Raw genomic sequence first — 25948 nt, 5'->3', positions numbered from 1 at the left:
CCTTTCCCTCCATTGTCCGTTAAACAGTTCTTCAAAACGATGCTCTAAAAAACTTGAGCCTTGTAATCCAAATACCTTGTCCTTAAAGGTTAATTTTTGAATTAGGTTTGACTGTAGAATGCACTGTTTTCGGGAGGTTTTCCAGTCTTGCGTAAAATCAAGCCAAGTGCTACAAGGTTAATGAAAACATGGCACAAATCATATCCAAGTAATTATTAGCATTATATTCTGCCATTTCTAAGTTTAAGGCTATTATACGACCATTATAGAGCATGTCAAGTCTTCTAGGCGAATAAAAGTACCATATGGTTACTTGAAAACCCCTGTAAGGGATTTCCAATTAGGTGTTACAGTACGTATTTAAGATTGCCAGTTCTTTTCCTCCTCTGATACCATAAACCGGGGTCAAATTGATCAGCGGGGTGAAATTGATCATTCGTGTACTACATTGTTATTCCATACTAGGTACTCTTAAGCGTCGTAATGATCTTTAACTTTTTACGCCATCTGGTTCGTAGATGTCTAAAGATGAGTGTAGACTTTTATTTTTTTAGAAAAAGGTTAGTTTTGCCTTATTTTTTAAGGAATTTGCAATGTATTTCTCATTTAGCTGAAAACATTCCGAATAAATAATCTATAGGTAATAGGACTTCCCGTAAATTCTCTGTTTTAACATTTTTATGGAGCCTTGGTTGGGAAGTTATGTAGCTAATCTGAACATGACATAGTTAAAAAAAGTTCATTTCATGATTAAATAGTCATTTATTGTGATAGAAATCACTCATTTCAAATGAAATTGCCTACTTTTAGGCGTTAAAGGAGAAATTTCAAAATTTAATTTTGCATTTAAAATATTAATTTCACTAGTTGTAAGATTTTAAACGCGTTATTCGGTTTAAGAAGAGCAAAATTAAGCGGAGAAGGAAATTTTCCTTTCGAACCGATCCTTAATTGTATACCGATCAATTTCGCCCCTAAGTGGCATTTCCTTTTTTTTTATTTTTGGAGTTATTTAACTTAAAGTATAAATTTGATGATCAAAACTCTATCACATGGTTCCATGGAGATCCACTGGGTACTGATTTCACATAAATTCTTTTGCCAATATTTGAATTGCCACTGATGTTATCTGCAAAAGTTGTTTTAAAGTGATCAATTTGACCCCGGATTACGGTACTAAAATTTCAAATGCATGAAAACTACCCCCCGACAGCCCATACCAATACCCTTCCCAGAAGGACGGAAAGGTAAAACGTCCTGATGCGCCCGAAGCTTGCTATTTTTGAGCCTGCTGCGAATCTTCCACCATCGCCGACTGTCTCGGCGCCGGCTGACCTACGAAGTCCTCCGAGTATGTGTGCGCCAAACAAAATCAATATTTTCGTTCAATCTGAGAAGGAACCTTCCCGGGAAGACCGGCGATGTGATGCGAAGAGGGACCCACTTGAATATTTTTCCTCTTATTTTCCGACGATGGAATTAATGAGGATGCTTTTTGGCCGGAAAATTTGTGCCTCGAATGTGTGCCGTGTTCACGGCTGTGATTTTTGTTTAATTTTTCCCTCAATAAACTTTTTTTTTCCGTTCCCCGCCCCATACATAAATCAGCTGGCCTGGCTGGGCTCACTGCTCATAAATTTATCGCACTTCCGAGAGAGGAAAAAGTGCCAAACAACAAAAGAGTTTCGGTTCGGTCCGGGGTTTGGGCGAGAGCAGGAGCAGATGGACACGGCCCAAGGTTGGGTTAATATTTTAGGAGGGGAAATAGAAGGCGATGTGGATGGGAAAGTGGAATAGGAACGAGCGGGTGAGTAAACAAGATCGTTGAATTTTAAGCTTCGTTTAACCCACATGATAAATATTGGTACCTTTCGGCATATTTTTGTGCAAATATTGTATCGAAAAGCTGTGTGGTTTTGTATGAGTTTTAGTTTCAAGGGAAAATGTTAAAGTTGTTTTTATGAAATTTATTCAGTTTGAGTATATTTAGGGAAGACTTTTTTGGTCTTAACCATGCATCCAAAATAATTGCAATTATCCATCATTGAAAACAATCCACCGCGTCTCAACCGTTTTTCACCGAAAAACGCTCAAATTTTCCTTCGTCATAGCCAAAATTTTGTATCCCTGCTCAAAACTTTGTGCCACACAATGTCATCCACCGCGGGCGACGTTGTTTGACATTTTTCCTCTTGTTCTGATTTCCGCTCTGGAAGAACATCCAAAAGCAGTTAGGCAAAAGTTTTGCTATGGCATTAGCACCGCCCTCGCCCCCCCCCCCCCCCTTCGAAAGGAACTTTGGGGGCGTTTGAAATGTAGACAACAGCTTCCCAGGTAAAGGAGTTGGCCGCAGCCAGTTGGCACGTGGAAAAAATGCCACCACCAAGAAGAAAGAGACATTGTTCGCGGGCGATGAACTTCACAAGCCTGGAAAACAGTACAATAACAGTTGATTGTAGGGTATTTGTATGGTAAAAAAACTGAACAATTTTCGGTATGAATAAACTACAATAAATTGTACCATAACTAGGTGAGGTTAAGGGATAACATGCTAAAAATTCTTTAAAAATTATAATTCCATGATTAGTCGTAGATTTGCAAAAGCAAAGATTGAGTGACGGTGGCTTATCAGTCAAAAAGACCGTATAGGAAACTTCAAGTCGTGAGTTCAATTCCCACCGAGGACTTGAGTTTTTTTTACCCGTTGGCTTTTCAAATATTACGTACATTTAAGTGTACAATTTCTTATTTGTAACAGCAATGTCCCTCAGAGTAAGGGCCAAAAACTCTGACAAGACTGAAACAAACATTGCCTTTCACCAAAAGTGGCCTTTGAACTTCTCAGTAATAGCCACATTCGTTTGACGTACTGCAGCATAGCATTAAATCATCATCTCACCAACCCAATGCTTGCGGTTACTGCCTAGTAAGTTTATGTGACGAGTTCTTCCCGGTAGGTCTAATAAGAACAAAAAAAACGCTTCAGAGTGAGAAAATAATCATATGCATGAGAAGATAGTCATAAGTGATAAAAAGTGTTGCCAGATGAAAGAAAAGGGGTGCTGCGAGTGGTGGGAAATCCTGTTACCCACAAGTTCACGTTGTTGTCACCGCCGGAACAAGCACGTGATATATGATAAGCAGAAGTGTGTGGAGAGCGCTATCCAGACCTCAGCTCAGTAACTTTTTTTTTTTATAAAATGCGCCTTCTTTTGTCAGTCGCTTTGAACTGTCGGCGATGACGACGACGCCTCCTCGAGAAGCAATTTCATGCACCAGGGATAGGCTGGTACTGGGCGTGCGACTTGTTAAATCTGTTCGTTCTTAAGACAAATTTATACCCAGAGCTTGGCTTCTGCAAGATTTCTCCAGGAAAAAAAAAAATCGAAAAAAAAGAACCTTCAAGAGATCTGGAAGGTTTTCCCAGGATATACGGAAGATCTCTTCCAGGAGATCTGGAAAAACTCTTCTAGGAGATCTGCTGGATCTCTACCAGAAAATCTCTCCTGGTAGGATCTATTAGATCTCTCCCAGGAGGATCTGTAAGATTTCTTCCATAAGATCTGGAAGATCTCTTCCAGTAGATCTGGAACATCTCTTCCAGGAGATCTGGAACATCTCTTCCAGTAGATCTTTTTTTTATTTTTTTTTTGTGTATTTTAACTTAAGCTAATTCTACACTTCTCCAGTAGATCTGGAAGATCTCTCCCAAGGAGGAGATCTGGAAGATCTCTCCCAAGGAGGAGATCTGGAAGATCTCTCCCAAGGAGGAGATCGGGAAGATCTCTCCCAAGGAGGAGATCTGGAAGATCTCTCCCAAGGAGGAGATCTGGAAGATCTCTCCCAAGGAGGAGATCTGGAAGATCTCTCCCAAGGAGGAGATCTGGAAGATCTCTCCCAAGGAGGAGATCTGGAAGATCTCTCCCAAGGAGGAGATCTGGAAGATCTCTCCCAAGGAGGAGATCTGGAAGATCTCTCCCAAGGAGGAGATCTGGAAGATCTCTCCCAAGGAGGAGATCTGGAAGATCTCTCCCAAGGAGGAGATCTGGAAGATCTCTCCCAAGGAGGAGATCTGGAAGATCTCTCCAAAGAGATCTGGAAGATCTCTCCAAAGAGATCTGGAAGATCTCTCCAAAAAGATCTAGAAGATCTCTCCAAAGAGATCTGGAAGATCTCTCCAAAGAGATCTGGAAGATCTCTCCAAAGAGATCTGGAAGATCTCTCCAAAGAGATCTGGAAGATCTCTCCAAAGAGATCTGGAAGATCTCTCCAAAGAGATCTGGAAGATCTCTCCAAAGAGATCTGGAAGATCTCTCCAAAGAGATCTGGAAGATCTCTCCAAAGAGATCTGGAAGATCTCTCCAAAGAGATCTGGAAGATCTCTCCAAATAGATCTGGAAGATCTCTCCGAAGAGATCTGCTAGATCTCTCCAAAGAGATCTGCTAGATCTCTCCAAAGAGATCCGCTAGATTTCTCCCAAGAGATCTGCTAGATCTCCCCAAGAGATCTGCTAGATCTCCCCAAGAGATCTGCTAGATCTCCCCAAGAGATCTGCTAGATCTCCCCAAGAGATCTGCTAGATCTCCCCAAGAGATCTGCTAGATCTCCCCAAGAGATCTGCTAGATCTCCCCAAGAGATCTGCTAGATCTCTCCAAAGAGATCTGCTAGATCTCTCCAAAGAGATCTGCTAGATCTCTCCAAAGAGATCTGCTAGATCTCTCCAAAGAGGTCTGCTAGATCTCTCCAAAGAGGTCTGCTAGAACTCTCTAAAACAATCTGCTAGATCTCTCCAAAGAGATCCGCTGGATCTTTCAAATGAGATTGTCTAGATCTCTTCATAGAGATCTTAACGATATCTCGAAAGAGATCTGCTAGATCTCTCCAAGAATATCTGCAGGAATTCTCCAAGGAGATTTGTAAGATCTCTCTATGTTTTGAAAGTTTCAAAATTTTCTTAAATAGCCAGAAGTGGGTGAATATGAACAAATAGAAGTCTTGCACGAATTTAGATCCAATCACGCCACGGCGCCATAGAATAGGTTGTTTGTGCGTCACGTCGGACCTAAAGCAGGAAAATCTGGCCATTATTATTCATGAAAACACGATCCCAAGTACACACTACACACAGACACTTTCCGATGACTTTGTATGTGAGTGCATGGTACTGACTGAACCCCACTCCCAATATGGACGGGATGTGGGTGTCGTATGAGAGTGTCGAGTGAGGCTCGATACTTGACTTTTTATTGAACATTATCCTGGTGTAACATGTTTGCCTGGGGGCCGGGGAACCTTCTCGATAATGACCTTCGACAGGCGGCCCGAGGAAAGCGTGAAGAGTTTTCATGCACGTGTAATCTTTTCTTCGATGTACCCGCAGGCTGGTGGGATATTTTTATCATCTTCTAAGAGTTTTACTACCTACCAGGTTTGAGAAGGAGTGTTGATTGGAAGTGGACTCACCATGATAGGCCAAAAAACGGAGCCACTTGATGCTGCTTATTTGGCGTCTAGAAATGATTCAGCTGTCTCGTGTAATAACTAATTGACCGGTAAAATGGCACCACTAATGGAAATGTTATAACGCTGGGATGGTCGGTTGAGCTCCTGAAACAAAGAGAAAAGTCATTCATTAGTATTACAGATTAGACTAAAGGAAATTGATAATATGTTAAGTACATATTCTATTATTCAACTTCTTTCTTTTATTTTGCAGTTTTTGACTTCTATTTGTTTCTTCTACTTCTGCTATCTTCTTCTTCAGTCTTATGTATTTATTTTTTTTTCTATTTTATTACTTTATTTTTTTTCATTTTATACTCTCTTTCGTTTTTTTCATACTCTCTATCGCTTTTTTGATGGGTGAGCTCGTTCCATTTTACTTTTAGAAAAAATTATACTACATTGAAAGCTTTTTAATTCGATTTACGTTTTTTACAGCTGCAAATAAACTCAACCTGTCAGGAAAAATGTGATTCAAGCTGCGGAAGGTACCAAAACGGACTACAACGCCATCGATAAAATTCGTTTGTCCTGCCACCATCCAGTATTCCAGATCAAATCCTGCCAAATTGGCTAGCGCGGCTAGTAGGAAACGTGACCGGAAAGACAATCGCCCTCCTCAGTTGCGCGTGGCAGCAACCCACCAGGACCGAAACTAAAATATTGGCTGATTGAGAGCACCCGACCATGTCCACGTTGTTGCTGTTGTTGTTGTCGTCGTCGTCGATTTAGTGCAAAACCCAAAAGCACACACGTCCATTATATAATCCTAAAAGCCGTTTCATTTTGTCTCCATCCATAAATAGCTGCCAGGCAGGGGGCTGACACCCGGTGCAACCAACCACACTCACACACATGGTAAGGGGTCATCCATGACAGCCGTCGCCATCGCATCGTCGTCGTCGCAGTGCGGCCCAGTTAATAATTCCTAAGGCGTGGTAGGATTTATTGGTTGCTGCAGCAGGTGTAAATAATTATTTCGGGATTCGATTCCGAGTCCCATAGTTTCTAATCGAGCGAGCGGGGTGGTTTAAATCGCACACGAGTGAGCGTGCGATGGAAAAGGGTTGAGGTCCAATGGGGGGTTAGGAATTTATGAAGGTCATGGGCAGTAAACGAACAGGGCTACTGGCTATATATGATCTGGATTATTGAAGCCGACAGGATATGATGATGGAGAACGAGGCATAATGAGCGTTTTATTTCCTACAAGAACAACGGTTGCCCATTTGGGGTTAAATTGTTATTAATATTCTGGGAGGTTCTTTCTTGTAGAAGGTGGCATTCGAAATTGGAGATCAAATGAGAGAACCTAACCGATTACGAAATAAGAAAGAAGATGATAGAAGATGATAGAAGATGATATAAGATGATAGAAGATGATAGAAGATTATAGAAGATGATAGAAAATGCTGGAAGATGCTGGAAGATGATAGAAGATGATAGAAGATGATAGAAGATGTTAGAAGATATGATGATAGAAGATAGAAGATAGAAGATAGAAGATAGAAGATAGAAGATAGAAGATAGAAGATAGAAGATAGAAGATAGAAGATAGAAGATAGAAGATAGAAGATAGAAGATAGAAGATAGAAGATAGAAGATAGAAGATAGAAGATAGAAGATAGAAGATAGAAGATAGAAGATAGAAGATAGAAGATAGAAGATAGAAGATAGAAGATAGAAGATAGAAGATAGAAGATAGAAGATAGAAGATAGAAGATAGAATATAGAAGATAGAAGATAGAAGATAGAAGATAGAAGATAGAAGATAGAAGATAGAAGATAGAAGATAGAAGATAGAAGATAGAAGATAGAAGATAGAAGATAGAAGATAGAAGATAGAAGATAGAAGATAGAAGATAGAAGATAGAAGATAGAAGATAGAAGATAGAAGATAGAAGATAGAAGATAGAAGATAGAAGATAGAAGATAGAAGATAGAAGATAGAAGATAGAAGATAGAAGATAGAAGATAGAAGATAGAAGATAGAAGATAGAAGATAGAAGATAGAAGATAGAAGATAGAAGATAGAAGATAGAAGATAGAAGATAGAAGATAGAAGATAGAAGATAGAAGATAGAAGATAGAAGATAGAAGATAGAAGATAGAAGATAGAAGATAGAAGATAGAAGATAGAAGATAGAAGATAGAAGATAGAAGATAGAAGATAGAAGATAGAAGATAGAAGATAGAAGATAGAAGATAGAAGATAGAAGATAGAAGATAGAAGATAGAAGATAGAAGATAGAAGATAGAAGATAGAAGATAGAAGATAGAAGATAGAAGATAGAAGATAGAAGATAGAAGATAGAAGATAGAAGATAGAAGATAGAAGATAGAAGATAGAAGATAGAAGATAGAAGATAGAAGATAGAAGATAGAAGATAGAAGATAGAAGATAGAAGATAGAAGATAGAAGATAGAAGATAGAAGATAGAAGATAGAAGATAGAAGATAGAAGATAGAAGATAGAAGATAGAAGATAGAAGATAGAAGATAGAAGATATAAGATATAAGATAGAAGATATAAGATAGAAGATAGAAGATAGAAGATAGAAGATAGAAGATAGAAGATAGAAGATAGAAGATAGAAGATATAAGATAGAAGATAGAAGATAGAAGATAGAAGATAGAAGATAGAAGATAGAAGATAGAAGATAGAAGATAGAAGATAGAAGATAGAAGATAGAAGATAGAAGATAGAAGATAGAAGATAGAAGGTAGAAGGTAGAAGATAGAAGATAGAAGATAGAAGATATAAAAAAGAAATAGCACAGAAGAGTATAAGTAGGGTGTAAATAACAACAAAAAGTAATTAACACACTTAAATTCGGTCATAAATCTGTTTGAAATCGGTGCTCTCCACACAACAAAACAAACTAAACCAGCTATGCAATAAAATCATTGACATCCCACTTCAGTAAAACCACAGTTCTCGGTCCATTCTGGACGCAATCCTACCAAAAAAGTTGATCCCACAACCGCATGAACCCACATTTTCCAAGCAAATTACAACAAAGGCTCCACGAGCACTCGTGGAAATCACATTCCACTTTTCCGGCTTCATCACAAAGCAATTATGTCCGCAAAACTACTAACAGTGAACAGTCGGTGGTGTCGATGTTGGCCTGGCTTCCTACCAGCACCAGCAGTGAAACCCCCATTTGCAGCGTGAGTTGCCAAAAATACAGGACAATTTGTGTGTGGGTGCGTGTATGTGAAAAATCGTTTCTCCTAATGGCCTACATTCACATTTCATCTCTTGCTTTCGGGTCCTTTAATTACCGAACTTTTCCCTCCGCACTGACTGCCGGCAAACCCGGGCTACCACTCCTCCAGCTCGGGTCCGTTCCATCCCAGTTTCCCAACTGGAGTTCGCTCTGTTGCCGGAAAAATAAGATGTAAACTCTCATTTCCTTCGTTGGCACCTCACCCCATTGCCTCATAACAGTCCGATCCCAGTGACTGTGAATGGATGCGTCCGACCGGAAAAAGAAGTAGACTACACAACAGCCAGATGGCAGGCAGGCAGTGCTGACTCACTCCATCCACAGATCCGGGGCCATTCGGAGGGCCATTGAAAAGTTTACCTTCATGACTTAATTACGTTGCTTCGAGAAACAACCGAGGTTTGGGTTGTATGGTTGCCCCGCCGCACTCCACCCACCGGCCACTGAAGTCAGTCAGATGGTTTTCCAGAATAGGACTGTGAATGCCGAAAGCTTGGTGACCTGGTGTTACTATGGGTTTGTCATTTTCTATGCCCCATTCATCCATGGAGCGCCTTCTTCAAGTACCCTAGCTCGGATGGTGTTCTGTACCTTAATAGAGTATAACTTATCTCCTGAAGCTCACAAAATACATATTTTTAAATAGTGACGGTGCGATGGTGGCTTGGTTGCATGTAAGCAAAGTTTTGAGATTATTTGGATGAAGAAATTACTTACGCACAGTGGAGGTTTCAATGGGTGTAGGGCACGGTTCTGGTTGAGGCAGAGAGATGACATTACTTGAAGTCCGATGCCAATGAACAAAAAAAAACTTTTCAATACTCAATGACGAAAAGTTCACTCACCCGTTAGTTGGATGGCTTCATTTGTACAATTTACAAAAAAGTACAGATTTTATTGTGTAAATGCAAAGAGATAACCCTTCCTAATGTGGCGTAGAAGATACTGTCAAGTGTTCTGCAACAACGACTGCATATAATGTTGAATATAATGCTAAAGTGGAGGCGATATGCGTACACTTAACACACGGTTAAATAGAAGCAGATACACATATGGCCCTCAATTTAATATCCTATTTAACATCATTTACGACTTTGTGTTATGTAGCTGGGTGATATAACTTCGTCGGCCTATATCAGGCTGTGGACAGGTTGACACGTTATTTATTCATTTCAAAGCAGAGCAGTGAAAGAAATCAGCATTATCAGATTACATCAGAACCAGAGTTGGGAAATGTCATGACATTCTCATTTGGTTATTTGCCAATTTCACTGCCCCTGCCGAAGGCATCTTTATCTTATCCATGTTTAACTAGCATTACTGAAGATTTCTGTTCACGGGCGGAAATTTGCACAGGAAATCGTGGAACTGAAAAAAATGTCATGACATTTCGTGACATTTTTCAATCCTAATGGGTAGAAATAGTTGTCCAGTGAAACTAATTAGGCTGCTACGCGTAACGATGGCTGAATCATAAAGAAGTGAGGAAATCGCAAACGAAATGAATCTAGTTCAAAATGCTCATTTCTACATGCTCATTAGCTTCACCTAGCGGCATAATAGCGAATCAAAATGCTTGCCTTTATGATGCCAACGACTTGCAGAACAGCTTTGCCGAAGGCGCCAATTTTCTTACAAGTATCTCCGGTAATTCTTCTAGAAAATCCTTCAGAACTTCTTCAAGAAGTTTTCAGAGAAATTCTCTCTGTATTTTTGCTGGAATTTAATGTGGAGATTCCTTAGGGTTTTTTTTCGCAACTTTCTCTAGACGGTCGATTAAAAATTATGCCAGAAACTATCCTGTACAGTTCTAATAGAAGTTCTTCGGAAAACTCTTTCAGAATTTCCTTCGGGGATTCTTCTGAAAGTTCTTTCGAGAATCGTTCAACAAATTCCTCTGGGAATTCTTCCAGAATTACCATGATGACTTCATTCCAGGAATTATTTCAGAAGACTCTACGGGGAACTAATGCAGAAGTTTCACCGATAATTCTTCCGGAATTTCCTCCGTTATCTTTTCCAGTAGTTACTCCGAAAATTCTCCTAGAAGTTCACGAATCCTTCCAAAAGTTTTTTCGGGAATCGTTTCGCAAGCTCTTCCGGAAATTCGAGTAAAAATCCTCCAGGAATTCATGCAGAATGGTGTGAGCATCGTGGCTGAGCGGCTAGCGGCGTCAGTCACTTAGGTGTCTCGTAAGCCTCGGAGTGTAGGTTCGATTGCCACTCCAGTTGGGGAAAACTTTTCGTCAAACGGAAAAGAATGTAGAATGTTAGTAATGTTCAGTCTGTAGAGGCCGCAAGGTCGAAGAATTACACCGTCTTAAAATAAGTATTAAATAAGTATCAAAGCTGATATGTGTGCTCTATTTTTCAAAGTCATTATCAATTTTAACTGATCTCATCATCAGCATGGTTTGGATGATCTGGGAGAGCTCTAACATATAAGAAATAAGTATGATTGAATTGATCTAATATGTCTACTGCAATACTTTACACTAAGCTTGAAACGTGGCCGATGCAAACTCATGCCCAAGGAAGGAGTTTAGGGGGTTAAACCCCTCACATTTACGAAATTCCATGAGCTAGGTGCCACTTCGCCTTTACGAAAACTACGAAAAACCCCTCCCTTGCCGTCTTTTTTGTGCACGAGCCTGAGCTGATGATTTGCTACGGGTTGTAGATATAAAGGCCTTAACCATATGCTGTTACCAGTGACCTTAGATATCCCTGACGCACTATAAATTTGTCTCCCATTGCTAGCATTACATGTATCACGTGAATCAACTGATCTTCTATTACTACCAAAACGTGTTATAGTGAGTTTGACGTGTAACCGATGCTTTGTTACGAGCGTTGATCTGGAGGCCTTAACCATGTAATATAAAAAATGATGCTTCAGATATCGCTGATGTGCTGGAAATTTGTCTCCCTCGACTTGTATTACATGTTTGAGTCAAATGAGATAAATGCTGATATAAGTACACTTGATAGGTCATTACAAATGAAAACCCTATATTTTAGCTTCAGAATGGTTTGGATGATCTAGAAACGCTTTAAGTTATATGATATATGGTCGAACTTGTCATCTATGTCTACTAAAACACACTACACCACGTTTTGAACGCGCAGGATGCTTTGTTACGAGTGTAGATCTATAGGCCTTAACCACATAATACTGAAACGTTACCTCAGATATCTCTGATGCTCTGGAAACTTCTCTCCCATGGCTTGCACTATGTGTATGAGTCAAATGGGTAAACTTTGATGTTTGTGCACTTCTGTTGATATACCATTTCAAATTCAAACCATATTTCTTCATAACTTCAGAATAGTTCGGATGATCAAGTATGCCTCTATAATGTGTATACAAGTATCATATGATCCAACTGATCTTTTATGAGTACCAAAACGCACTGTACCAAGTTTGAAATGCACCAGATGCGTTATTATCGGTGTAGTCAGAAAGGCCTTCACTCCAGGATGATTTGGATGGCCTAAGGTATCGCCATTGATGTGCAGTTACTCTTTCATACTCCGATTTACATGTATGGATCTAATAAAACCAGTTCTGACATTCATACATTAGTTTGATATACTATTACAGGTAAAGGCCTTACAATCGTAACTCCAGAGCTATTTTAAGTTGCCTAGAACATCACCAGGTCATGACTTCCATCATTTCATGTTTTAAAATGTATATTTGAATGTAATTCAACAAGTTCAAATGATTTAAAAAGTAAACACAACTATTTGTATTCAGTAGACAAAGTTCGAAGCTTCTGGACGTTTTGGATAACCTGGAGATCTATGTTACAGCTCTAAAAGGACATAAGACATTTTATCTAACAGCTCCAACCCAAACATAGAATATTGTGCAATTTACATTGAAATATAAAACATGAACAAAGAAATAAAACGCGGAATCGAGTGAAGAACAAGTGGTGTACACTACATTTGCAACTATATCTCCAAAATGTTCTAGCATAACATAATCTCCATATATGTATATGATAGCACAACTAATCCCCTTGATACATTTTGGTTGTGAAAATCCACCCACAATTCCTGAATAAAATGATAGTGGAGAGATTTCTGATTGATGTCCTAAAAACTCAGGAAATTCTTGGAGGAGTTCATTGAGAAATTAAAGAAGGAAGTCCAGAAGAAAGAGTTAAAGAGTTTCTGGAAGAAACTTTTGGTGTTATTTTCGGAGAAATTTCTTAAGCAGTTCACGCAAACCTCTGAAGAAGTTCTCAGAGGAACTGGGATAACTTCCCGTAGAAAGTCTCCGAAGAACTCTTGGAAGAACTTACATTTTCCACAGATTTGATCAGAAGTTACCGAAAGAATTATCTTTAAACGAACTTTGGTCTGGCTTGCAGTCTTAATAAATTGGCCCACAAATTTATTTTCTTGGCTCCAACGTTTCGATTCCAATTCGGATCTTTATCAGGGATCTATTTTTATTTGTATGACAGAAAGAAACATAAATTATTAATAGTCGTTTTTACACATAACATGAACATAAACGACTATTAATAATTTATGTTTCTGTCTGCCAAACAAATAAAAATAGATCCCTGATGAAGATCTGGCTAAGATGCCAAACCACAACACAACTCGTGATTGTGTCCACTAACTACACTGGAACCTCTTTGTATGCCTTTGAAATTCATTAGCTGGGGGTGAAGAAGTATCAAGGGGGATTCCAGAAAGTTCCCAGAGAGCTCAAAAACAGGTGATTTCAGGAGCATTGCTATAGTATTGAAGGGGTTTCAAGGACGATAAGAGGGCGATTCATGAAGGTTTCAGGAGTCTTTAAAGGACGTTGCAAGGTTTGTTACAGGGGGTTTAAGGGGCGTTTCGTGGCATTTCAGAGACGTTTCAGAGAGTTTCAAGAGGATTCAGGAATGTTTTAAGGGTGTTCCTAGAGGTTTCAAGAGCGTCTGTTAGTATTTCAGGGGCGATTTAAAGTATTTTTATGGGCGTTTCAGGTGGTTTCAGAAGCTATAATTGATTATGATGATTTCAAGGGTGTTTCAATCGGATTACGGAGGTTTCAGGAGCGTTACAAGGCATTTTTGGTCAGGGTTGCTTCGAGGGAATTCAGTAGCCCTCAAAGGGGTTCCGGGGGCATTTCTAATAGCTCACGGCGATTTCAAGTGCAAACGTTTTTGTGAAGAGGCCTCTGAAAATCCTCTGAAACTTGCCTATGAAATCTTTCTAAAATTTCCTCGGACTCCATGCAGCGCACCTGAGACCCTCCGAAATCTAGAAAAACGCCACCGAAACTCCTATGTAATATGCCGAAAATGCTCTTAAGCTTACTGAAATGCCTTCGAAATCGCCATGTAAAGCACCTGGGACCCTTCCAAACTCCTGAAAACACCTCTGACGCTGAAAATACCCTGAAATTTCCTGAAATGCCTCCGAAATTCCTCTAAACCCCCCGGATCTCATGTAACCTGGGATCCAAGTAACACATAGGAGATCCTTCGAAACCCCCGAATAAACCTGAGAAACGTCTTTGAAATACGCCGAATATCGTCTGAAACTACCAGAAATGCCCACGAAATCCCCTAAAACCCCCTTGACTTCATGTAACACACCAAATCCCCTCTGAAATCTCCTGAGTAACGCCTCTGAAAATTCTCTGAATCTTCCTGAAATACCTCCGAAATCTCCCTAAAACCCCCTCGGATCCCATGTAACGCACCACAGACCCTAAAAAAGCACAAAAAATGCATCTGTAACGCGTCCAAAATTCGTCGAAAATAATCTGAAACTTTCTGAAATGCCTTCGATAACCCCCTGAAACCGCCGAAACTATCATTTCATGCTCCCATCATCTAAATTTATATTATAATCATGATGCGATATTCTGTATTCAACCTGCTGGAAACCCCTGAAACGCCTCTCAGACCTTCTGAAGCACACCAGAAACTTCCTGAATTGTCATTGAAACCTGCATGTATCTCCCTGAAACCCCTTTGGATAACCTGAAAGGCCCATACGATCCCCTAAATCACCTCCGAGACCCCCTGGAACGCTCCTGAACCACCCAAGAGACCTCTTGGAGCCCGATGGAGCCTCTGGAGGACCCCTGAGACGCCATTGAGACCCTCTTAAACGCCCCCGAGATCTCCTGGTAACCACTCCGGTATTCCATGAAATGCCCCATGAAACTGTCCCTAAGACATTCATGATCATCCCTGGAACCCCCCGGAGACTTGCCCCTGAAGCTCCCTGAGAGGATCCTGATACCCCCTTGAATGCCCTTGAGACCTTAGTGTTGGTAAGATTTGATTTTGTTAGTTTTGTTGCGCTGCCTCTATTCTTGGTTCAGCACCTTTGACTGGGCATTTGACATAAGACTGTAAAGTACTGCCCCAGCATTAGGTAATCTCTTTGGAGCATTGAATACATATTGTTGTAGCAGTTGGGACTCCTATAGCACGGTGCCTTTCACTTTACGCCTCTTCAGCCTCTTGCCATGTAACTCCGATACCTACCTGCTATATGGGCCCCTCCGGACAGTAAATCGGGAGGTTGGTGTTTGCTTCTGCGAGATAATGGTTTTGTTATAGCACCCGGGGGTAACAGGGAGCTTTCAATGGGGTTTCAGGTATGTTTCAGATGCGTATCGAGGCTTCTCAGGAAATTCCAGAAGTGTTTCGAAAGGATTTCAATTGGATTAAGGGTATCCCCTGAAATGCCCTGGAAGGCCCCTTCAATCTCCTGAAAACCCTTTAACCACCCCTGAAACCTTTCAGAACAGCTTGGAATGACCCTGGAGCACTTCTGAAGCGCTTGAATCCTTTTGGAGCGTTCTTGACCTGAAACCCCTTAGAACAACCTTGAAACCCCTTAAAACCCATAAAAACCCCTGGAACGCTCCTGAAATCTACAGTAGCACTCCTGGCTCCCTGAGACGCCATTGAGACCCTCTTAAACGCCCCTGAGATCTCCTGGTAACCTCTCCGGTATTCCATGAAATGCCCCATGAAACCGTCCCTAAGACATTCAGGATCTCCCCTGGAACCTCCCGGAGACTCCCCCTTGAAACGCTCCTGAGATCCCTTGAATCCTCCTGAAGCTTCCTGAGAGGATCCTGATACCCCCTTAATGCCCCTGACACCTCATGATACTAAGATCTCCTGATATTCCGCAGAAACCCCTTGAGACCCTCTGAATCGCCCCTGCTACCTCCATTTGATCTCCCCCATGAACGCCTCCAGATTACCGTTGCTATAGTTACCGTCATTATAACCTTTTCTTATGCTCAATATTGATTCTGATTTGGTTTCCCTCTTGTTATGCAGGGTAAAAAAGATGCATAAATTATAAGTGCATAAAAATAACCTGTAAAAAAGAGGGTTTAGTGAGCAAGTGAGAGCAAATTTTTTTTCATGAAGACGCGTAAAACTGAACATAATGAAGAAGAATTCGAAACAATATCAAACAATCTTGCCACATTGATCTAGACCAAAACAATCCTGAAAGTTGGATTCAGATTCGGGTCAAAACCTAAACGAATCGCATATATTTGGAGAAAGTAATGGTTATTAGTCAGTTAATCTAAGCGCCGAATCGTTTGAAAGGATTTGAATTCCCAACAGAGGGCATCCTTTCTCGAATCAACTGCCGCCGGTAGACAATAAAACTCTGAGCACCACACCGTCCCCATTAGCCGAACCAAACGAAATAAAAAGCAAAGTTTGCAGCGCCAAACAAAACAACAATAAAACATTACAAACTTATGGACATGTATCGTACATTTCAATTTAATTTTGCAAAGTAATACAATTAACGTTTCATTTCATTTTTCCTCGTCCTCGTCGTCGTCATCATCAACGTTGTTTGCCAGTTGTGTTATAATCCCAGACGCTCGCTCACTAGGGAATGGTCCTTGCCATGAAAAGCGAGTTTTCTCCATTCCCATTGCTCAGCTTTTTCCCGCGCCCCACACTGCTGCTGGATCGGGACGACCCGGCGCAAGGGGAAAACGCTTTCAAACCACACTTTCCACTCAAAAGCTGAGTTGGTTTGTTTCCATTTTTTTTTCGCCTAGCGCTGATCCCTTAGCGCGCCGGCCGCGGACCCACCAGACCTGACAGAAAACAAGTCCTGGGAAAACCTCCGGAGGTTAGGGCAGCTGGGAAAACTTTCCTCACCAAAGTCTGCCCACCCATTCCTGCCCAGCCCACCTACGGATGACGAAGACGGAGCTGGGTAGCTGGAAGAGCGAGAAACCCCGAGCACGTCAAGTTATAATGAAAATTTATAACGATCGTGAAAATAACATCAATCCTTATTGTTATTGCCTGCATTCACCCAAGTCACGACCGGCTGGTACCGGGTGCTGGCTGCTGACTAGTGAGAATTCCTACTGCTTCGCCGGGTGACCCAGGTGCGCGCGGTAGGAACCGGATCCGGAACGACGGAGAAGTGTGCGCGAAGAAGGAATTTCGTTTACTTCGTGGAACTGGGATGCAACAAAGACCAGGCGAGTGAGCGACCGACCTGTTCGCTCCCACGACCAGCAGTGAGGAACTGTGGTGGCGTGGACGATTCTTACCTAGAAGATGATGGGTAGGTACGACGCCGGCTGCCGCCACACGGTGATGTTGGATGGAAGGTGCACTTCCGTGCCAAAGCCAATGAAAACGAAACAGAAATGGTGGTGCTGGTGAGACTTGATTTTGTTAGTTTTGTTGCGCTGCCACTATTCTTGGTTCAGCACCTTTGACTGGGCATTTGACATAAGACTGTAAAGTATTGCTAGCATAGCATTAGGTAATCTCTTTGGATCGTTGAATACATATTGTTGTAGTCTTGTGCAGTTGGGACTCCTATAGCACGGAGCTTTTCACTTTACGCCTTTACAGCTTCTTGCCATGCAACTCTGATGCTCCGATACCTACTTGCTACCTGGGCCCCTCCGGACAGTACATAAACCGAGGGTTGGTGTTTGCTCCTGCGAGAGAATAGTTTCGTACCCGGGGTAACAGGGAGCTTCCAATGGGGATTCAGATATGTTTCAGAGGCGTATCAAGGCTTGTCAGGGAGTTTCAGGAGTGTTTCGGAAGCATTTAAATTGGATTGAGGGTACGCCCTTGAAATGCCTTGGAACGCCCCTTCAATCTCCTGAGACCCATATAACAACCCCTGAAACCTTTCAGAACAGCCTGATATGCCCCTGGAACTCTTCTGAAGCGCTTGAACCTTTTGGAGCGTTCTTGATCTTTTACTTCCGGAACGCCTTAAAATTTCGAGAACACCCCTTGAACACTCTGAAACCCCCTGGAAACCCCGTGAAATCCCTGAAAACCCATGAAAACCCCTGGAACGCTCCTGAAATCTACAGGAGCACTCTTGGAACGCCTATGAAACTCTCTTGAACACCCCTGGAACCCCTAAAAACCAATGAAACACCCGTTAACTGCCCGAAACATCCCAGAAACCTCTGGAATGCCACTGAAAACCCCCCTAAAACCTCTTGTCAACCCTTGGAACGCCTCTGAAACAGACTGTACAAACTTACTTTCAGTCCTGAGCTCCCATGGTGCAGCAGAGGGCAGAACAGACTATAATACCCCTGAAACGCTCTGGAACACTTCTGAAACTTTTGAAACCCATTGAAACGCATCTGAAACTCCCTGGAATACCGCTAAGGTCCCTAGAATGCCTGGAAAGCCCCTGAAATCTCTTGGAAACTCCTGGAACGCTTAATAAAATACTCTGTAACCAACTTTAAATCATACACCATCATGCAGAATTAATCATCTGTTGCTCAACCTTAAATCAAACAATTTTTGACACGTGGCCCAAGCATGATTTTCGTGAAGTCTACATCGCTTCTTGAGCCTCAATACAGACTTACTTCAACTTATGTTCTTGACTATTCAGACACAACAATGCTCTTGTTTTTGAGGATATGTATACAATTGTGTGTGATGTAGGTGCTAAGGTGAGTGACTAAAATCAGGAGGTCCGAGTTCAATTCCCAGTTTACCCACAGAGTAATTTATACATTCCTAAAATTTCTTCTGGAAATAGACGATGCTAATGGTAAAAATAAGCTCACGAACGTGTTTTTATTTTATTTTTAAACTAATAAATTTGATTGATTACTGATTAAGCGCATATTAGGCCTTAAATCAGCCTTCCAATGAAGCTCAAATCAGCTAAAGGTTGAATAAAAGCTCCAAAACTAGATGTTTCGGTGCTGAATAAAGGATTGTACCTCTTGTGCTTAGCTTTTTCTCAAATGAAGGCTGATTTAAAATTGTTGGAGAAACGTTTGTACAGCATCAAATTGTTACCTGGGTCTGGATTGCTTCCGAACTTCTTTAAGAACTCCTGAAACGCTCCTGAAATGCCCTAGAATACCTCCAAAACCTTTTGAAAGCCTCTGGTATGCCCCTAAAATTCTCCAGAGCACCCCTGAAACCCCTGGAACATCCCGTGATATTCACTGGATCGCTCTAGAAAGACCTTGAAACTCCCTCAAACATGGAGTAATGTTTGAAGAAACTCATTGTGAAAACCGTGAAGCAATTCGTTACAGAATTTCTTGATAGAGAGTTTCTACTGGAAATTGTATGCTAAAATTACAAGAACTCTTCTGTAGAACCGTGAAAATATCTCTGGAGAAATTTTAGAATAAGTTCCTGACATAATCCGGGAAAAAGGTGTCCTTGAAGGAAGTTTTGTTTATGTGTTTCTGGTAGAGTTCCTGGAGAAATCCCTGCTTGAATCATGTGGAGGAGTTCTTGAAAAAATCCTGGAGATATTTCTTCGTGAATTTCCGATGGATTCTCAAAAGCAATCCCTGACAGAATCCTTAGTAGAATTTGGGAGGAAACCACTAAAAGAATTTCCGAAATTTCTGAAGCAATCCCGGGAAAATGCTTCATAAGAATCCGTGGAAGCAGACATTTCAAATGGAATCCTTAGAGATATTTCTAGATTTTCTTAAGAAATACCAGGATGAATTTCTAAAGAAATTCGAAATTTCTGATTTTTTTAAGGAATTTGTGGAGAAATTTGTTAAGGAATCCAATTTTGTGTGTGAAGCTGTTAAGTTGAAATGTACTTATTGAAAAAAAGATTTTAAACAATTTGGAGAATTCTCGGAGAAATTCCTTAAAAAACCTATGAGTAAATTTTGAGCTAGTCAATACATATAGACATTTCGGGAAGAGTCCCTAGATTAATTGCAGCTCCGCAAATAGCTTTAAAAAGCTGGTAGGAGTTTCTGAGGCAATCCATGTAGGATTTTCTTTATTAATACTGTTTTCTATCCTAAAGAATTTATGGATATTTTTGAACGGAATTCATAGAGAGTTTTCAAAAGTTTTCTATGAAGAAATTTGATAGATTTTTTAAAGTAAAATTTCTGGGAGTATCTCAAGCAAACTTTTGAAGAGATCCCTGTAGGACTTCATAAGTACGTTTCCAAATGAATCCAAGAAGGGGTTTTCAAAAGAATCTGTGGAGGAATTACGGTGGGATTTTTCGGAAGAATTCTTGGAGAAATTTCCAATGAAATTCTATAGGGAATAATAATACTTGGTAAAATTGATGAATTAAAAAAAAAACTGCCAAAATTTCTGATAAAAATCACGGTGAAGTAATCCATGCAGGAAGTTATTGAAAAAAAAATCTATGGAATCCGTAAACAGTTTTCTGAAAGAAATTCCCAGAGGGTTCTCGAAAGGTGTCCATGAAGCAACATGGTAGTGGTTCTCAGGGTGCTCTCTAGATATTTTGCAGGAATCTTAACAGGAATTTCTTGAATAATTCCTGGAGGAATTTAGAAGATTTTTTTCCGAAGATGTGAAGGAAGATGTGTGAGGAAATTCCTGGAGTAGCCATTGATGCAAGAATTTCCAAAAGAATTATTTTTTAAAATTTCTGCAAGTAATCTTTGGAGGAGTTTTACAAGCTAAGACAATAAATAAAGAAAAATCTTTCAGGAATCTGCGTAGAAATTTTCGAATGAAATTATAAAAAAACGAAAATTTCCGACAAAATCTTCGAAAGAATCCTCTAGAAAGAATTGCTCTAGATCCCTGATAGAATCCTTAGAAGGATTTTAAGAGAAAGAGTTTCCAAAATAAAATCTGATAGAATCCCTTGAGACATTTCTGAAGCATTTTTTTTTGTTCAGAGAGACTTTACCCTGAAGGGACATTCGTCTCTAACGCATATCTCTGAAGCAATCACGGAAGCATTTCTTTAATAAATCTGTGGAAGATTTCATGATAAAATAGAATCCATTGAGCAGTTTTGGAAGAAATTTATGTTTTTCTAAAGTAATCCTTGAAGAGATATTTCAGAAAGAATGCTTGGAGTTTTTCTAAAGGAAATCCAGAAATGTTTAGATTTTCTGAAGAAAAATCTGGAGGAATTTGTTAGGGAATTCAATTCCGTTTGTGAAGAACTTGCAATTTAGCTGAAATTTACGAATTGAAAAAGTGTAAAAAATATGAGACCACCCCTGGAGGAATTTCTAAAAGAACACATGAATGAATTTCTATGCAAGAACGTTAAATGAGTTCCAGAAAAATACTAAGGACTCTCTGGGAAGTTTTGTGAATGGAATTCGTAGAGAGCTTCAGGAAGGCATACGTGAAGTAATTAGAACATTTTCTAAAGGTGATTTTGGAGAAAATTCTGATAAAATCTCAACAGGAATTTTTGAAGCCATCCCTGGAGGAATTTATATGTATATTTCCAAATTTATTCAAAGAGGATTTTTTAAAAGAACCCGTGAACAAATTTTTGTCAAAATTTCAGGAGGAAACTTTGGAGAAATTTGGAATGGAATGCCTAAGAAAACTTCTGGAAGAATTCTAGGCGAAATTCCCGGTGAAATCTTTAGAGGAATTTCCGAAAAAAACTGCAAAATATTTGAAAAAAATAGAGGGATTTTTGAAGAAATCCAAGAAGGGTTTTCATAAAGAATACTTGCAGAAATTTTTCACGCAATGCGTGGATTTGTTTTCTGAAAGAAGAGTATCCATGAAGCGTTTCATGTTGTACTAACATGTTGTACTACATGTTGTACTAAGAGAGCTTTTGCAGGCATTGGTGGAGTAATTTCAAAAGGCATTTGTAAAGGAATCCCTGGAGGAAATTTATAAGAATGAATCCAAGGAAAATCCGTAAAGAAGTTTCTGTAGGAATCTTAGAAAAAATCCAATAGAAATCCGGGGGACTGCAAGATTTCCGCTTCAGTTGGTGGAAACTTTTCGTCTAACATTGAGATAAATTGTCCAGGTCTTCCGGAAGAAATCCTCCAGAATTTATGGGAGCAGTTCTACAGAATTTCTGGAAGAAATGCTCCAGAATTTCTGGAAGAAATGCTTCAGAATTTCTGGGAAAATTATTCACAGTGTCTTGGAGAAATTGTCCACAATTTCTGAGAGATATTTTCCAAAATTTCTGGGAGAAATTGTCCAGAATTTCAGGGAGAAATTCTCCAGAATTTTTGGGTGACATTCTCCAGAATTTCTGGGAGATTTTCTGTAGAATATCTGGGAGAAATTCTCCAGAAATTCTGGGAGAAATTCCAGAGAGAAATTATTCAGAAATTCTAGGAAAAATTCCGCCAAATTTCTAAAAGAAATTCTTTAGAATCTCTGGGAGAAAGTCTTTAAAATTTCTGGGAGAAATTCTTCAGTATTAATGAAAGAAATTCTCCAGAATTTCTGTAAGAAATTCCCAGAATTTCTGGAAGAAATTCTCCAGAATTTCTGGAAGAAATTTTCCTGAATTTCTGGAAGAATTTCTCCAGAACTTCTGGAAGAAGTTCTCCACAATTTCTGGAAGAAATTCTCCACAATTCCTGGAAGAAATTCTCCAGAATTTCTGGGAGAAATTCTCCAGAATTTCTGGGAGAAATTCCCCTGAATTTCTGGGAGAAATTTTCCAGAATTTCGGGTGAAATTCTACACAATTCCTGGAAGAAATTCTCCACAATTTCTGGAAGAAATTCTTCAGAATTTCTAGGAGAAATTCTCCAGAATTTCTGGGAGTAATAGCCCTGAATTTCTGGGAGAAATTCTCCAGAATTTCTGGGAGAAATTCCCCAGAATTTCTGGAAGAAATTCCCAGAATTTTTGGAAGAAATTCCCAGAATTTCTGGAAGAAATTCTCCAGAATTTCTGGAAGAAGTTCTCCACAATTTCTGGAAGAAATTCTCCACAATTTCTGGAAGAAATTCTCCAGAATTTCTGGGAGATTTTCTGTAGAATTTTTGGGAGAAATTCTCCAGAACTTTTTGGAGAAATTCTCCAAAATTTCTGAGAGAAATTATTCAGAAATTCTAGGAAAAATTCCGCCAAATTTCTAAAAGAAATTCTTTAGAATCTCTGGGAGAAAGTCTTTAAAATTTCTGGGAGAAATTCTTCAGTATTTATGAAAGAAATTCTCCAGAATTTCTGTAAGAAATTCCCAGAATTTCTGGAAGAAATTTTCCTGAATTTCTGGAAGAATTTCTCCAGAATTTGTGGAAGAAGTTCTCCACAATTTCTGGAAGAAATTCTCCACAATTTCTGGAAGAAATTCTCCAGAATTTCTGGGAGAAATTCTCCAGAATTTCTGGGAGAAATTCTCCAGAATTTCTGGGAGAAATTCTCCAGAATTTCTGGGAGAAATTCCCCTGAATTTCTGGGAGAAATTTTCCAGAATTTCGGGTGAAATTCTTCACAATTCCTGGAAGAAATTCTCCACAATTTCTGGAAGAAATTCTCCAGAATTTCTAGGAGAAATTCTCCAGAATTTCTAGGAGAAATTCTCCAGAATTTCTGGGAGAAATACCCCTGAATTTCTGGGAGAAATTCTCCAGAATTTCTGGGAGAAATTCCCCAGAATTTCTGGAAGAAATTCCCCAGAGTTTCTGGGAGAAATTCTCCAGCATTTCTGGGAGAAATTTCCCAGAGTTTCTGGGAGAAATTCTCCAGAGTTTCTGGGAGAAATATTCCAGAATATCTGGAAGAAAATCTCCAGAATTTCCGGAAGAAATTCTCCAGAATTTCTGGGAGAAATTCCCCAGAATTTCTGGAAGAAATTCCCCAGAGTTTCTGGGAGAAATTCTCCAGCATTTCTGGGAGAAATTTCCCAGAGTTTCTGGGAGAAATTCTCCAGAGTTTCTGGGAGAAATATTCCAGAATTTCTGGAAGAAAATCTCCAGAATTTCCGGAAGAAATTTTCCAGATTTTCATGTTTCTGGGAGAAATATTCAAGAATTTCTGGAAGAAATTCTCCAGAATTTCTGGGAGAAAATCTGCAGAATTTCTGGGAGAAGTTTTCCAGAATTTCGGGTGAAACTCTTCACAATTTCTGGAAGAAATTTTCCACAATTTCTGGAAGAAATTCTCCAGAATTTCTGGGAGAAATTTCCCTGAATTTATGGGAGAAATTCTCCAGAATTTCTGGGAGAAATTTCCCAGAATTTCTGGAAGAAATTTGCCAGAGTTTCTTGGAGAAATTCTCCAGATTTCCTGGGAGAAATTCCCCAGAAATTTCTGGGAGAAATTCTCCAGAGTTTCTGGGAGAAATATTCCAGAATTTCTGGATGAAATTCTCCAGAATTTCTTGGAGAAATTCTACAGATTTTCAGGAAGAAATTCTCCAGAATTTCTGGAAGAAATTCTCTAGAGTTTCTGGCGGAAATTCTCCTGAAGTTGTAATGAAAATTCTCCAGAATTTCTGGTGGAAATTTTTTAGAATTTCTAGTAGAAATTCCCAAAAATTCCAGAGAATTTCTCCAGAATATTTGAGACAAATTCTCCAGATTTTCCGGCAAAAATTCTCCAGAATTTCTAGGAGAAATTTTCCAGAATTTCTTCGACAAATTTTCCATAATTTCAGGGGGAAATTCTACAGAATTTCTGGGAAAAATTCTGCAGAATGTCTGGGAAAAATTTTGCGCAATTTCTAGGAGAAATTCCCGAGAATTTCGGGAAGAAATTCTCCAGAACTTCTGACAGAAATTCTCCAGAATTTCAGGGAGAAATTCCCTAGAAATTCTTAACGAAATTCTCCAGAATTTCTGGGAGAAATTCTCCACCATTTCTGGGAGAAATACTCTACGACTTGAAGAAATTATTCCGAAAGCTTTTGAGAGATATTCTTAAGAATTTCTGAGAGAAGAACTCCAGAGCTTCTGGGAGAAATTCTTCAGAATTTCTGGGATAAACTCCCCAGAGTTTCCGGGAAAAAAATTGTAGAATTTCTGAGAGAAATTCTGCAGGATATCTGAGAGAAATTCTTCAGATTTTCCGGCAATATCTGATATTTCTCAATACTTCACCGAATCAATTTGACTTGAAGTTGTTACTCGGAATTCCATTGCCATAATGGCTTATACCAATAAACCTTATTCCAATCCATCTCCACTCCCAAATTCAGCACTGGGCATTCTGGGTGTTCTGTGTGTTGTCCATTGTCTAGTGTAAGTGATGTGTTCAGTCTGTTCAGCCTCTGACTAAAGACGATGTGAATGGTCTTGAAGAAGCAATTTTTGAAAGATTTTCTTGAAAAACCTCGCAGAAATCTTTGAAGAAATCGCCATTTTTTAATATCTCATTAAATATCTTGTTAGAGCTTTGAAGGAATCCCTGATCGAATTAAAAAAACTTGGAAGAATTTTTGTATAAATTCTTGAAATAATCCTTAAGATTTTTTGTTTAAATTTCTGAGATAAGCTTTGGGGGATTTTCTGAAGCAATTGAAATGATGGAGTTCCTGAGAGGTTCTTCGGGTGGAGTTTTTGGAGATACTTGAAAAAAAAAATATAACAATTAAACATTGAAAAATTTCTGAAAAAAACCGTGGTATTTGAAGAAATCCTTGGGAAACTTTTTCCATGAATATTTAGATCAATGTCTAAAAAAATCTCTAGAAGAAATTTTCTACGATTTTGGTAGTAATCTCTAAAGAAATTTCTGTAGAATTTCATGGAAGAACTTCTGAGGCAAACAGTGCAAGGTGATTTAAAAGAATTCTCTGTAAATTTTCTGGAGAAATTACTATTTTTTTTTGTAATGGAATCCGTGGGAAGTTTTCTGAAAAAAAAAAAATACCCAGAGGGTTTTCGAAAGCTATCCATGAAGCAATACGGAAGTTGTTATAAAGGCGCTCCTGCCGAAATTTCTGGAGGAATTTCAAAAGGAATCCCTAGAGGAATTTATAAGAGTG

General features: G+C 39.5%; 1 protein-coding gene across 1 annotated transcript in view; it reads right to left on the bottom strand.

Annotated features, from left to right (window-relative positions):
- Positions 1-25948, bottom strand: part of LOC109414931 (uncharacterized) — a 336264-nt gene that overhangs the window by 162912 nt on the left and 147404 nt on the right. Inside the window, exon 2 of the mRNA XM_029860325.2 lies at positions 5466-5609. The gene's annotated coding sequence lies outside the window, so the exon portion shown is untranslated. The remainder of the gene's footprint in view (positions 1-5465; positions 5610-25948) is intronic.

Source organism: Aedes albopictus, chromosome 1 (assembly GCF_035046485.1).
Source record: "Aedes albopictus strain Foshan chromosome 1, AalbF5, whole genome shotgun sequence".
Taxonomy (NCBI): domain Eukaryota; kingdom Metazoa; phylum Arthropoda; class Insecta; order Diptera; family Culicidae; genus Aedes; species Aedes albopictus.
Note: the sequence above shows the minus strand (reverse complement) of the source record. Positions and strands in the feature narration are given on the sequence as shown.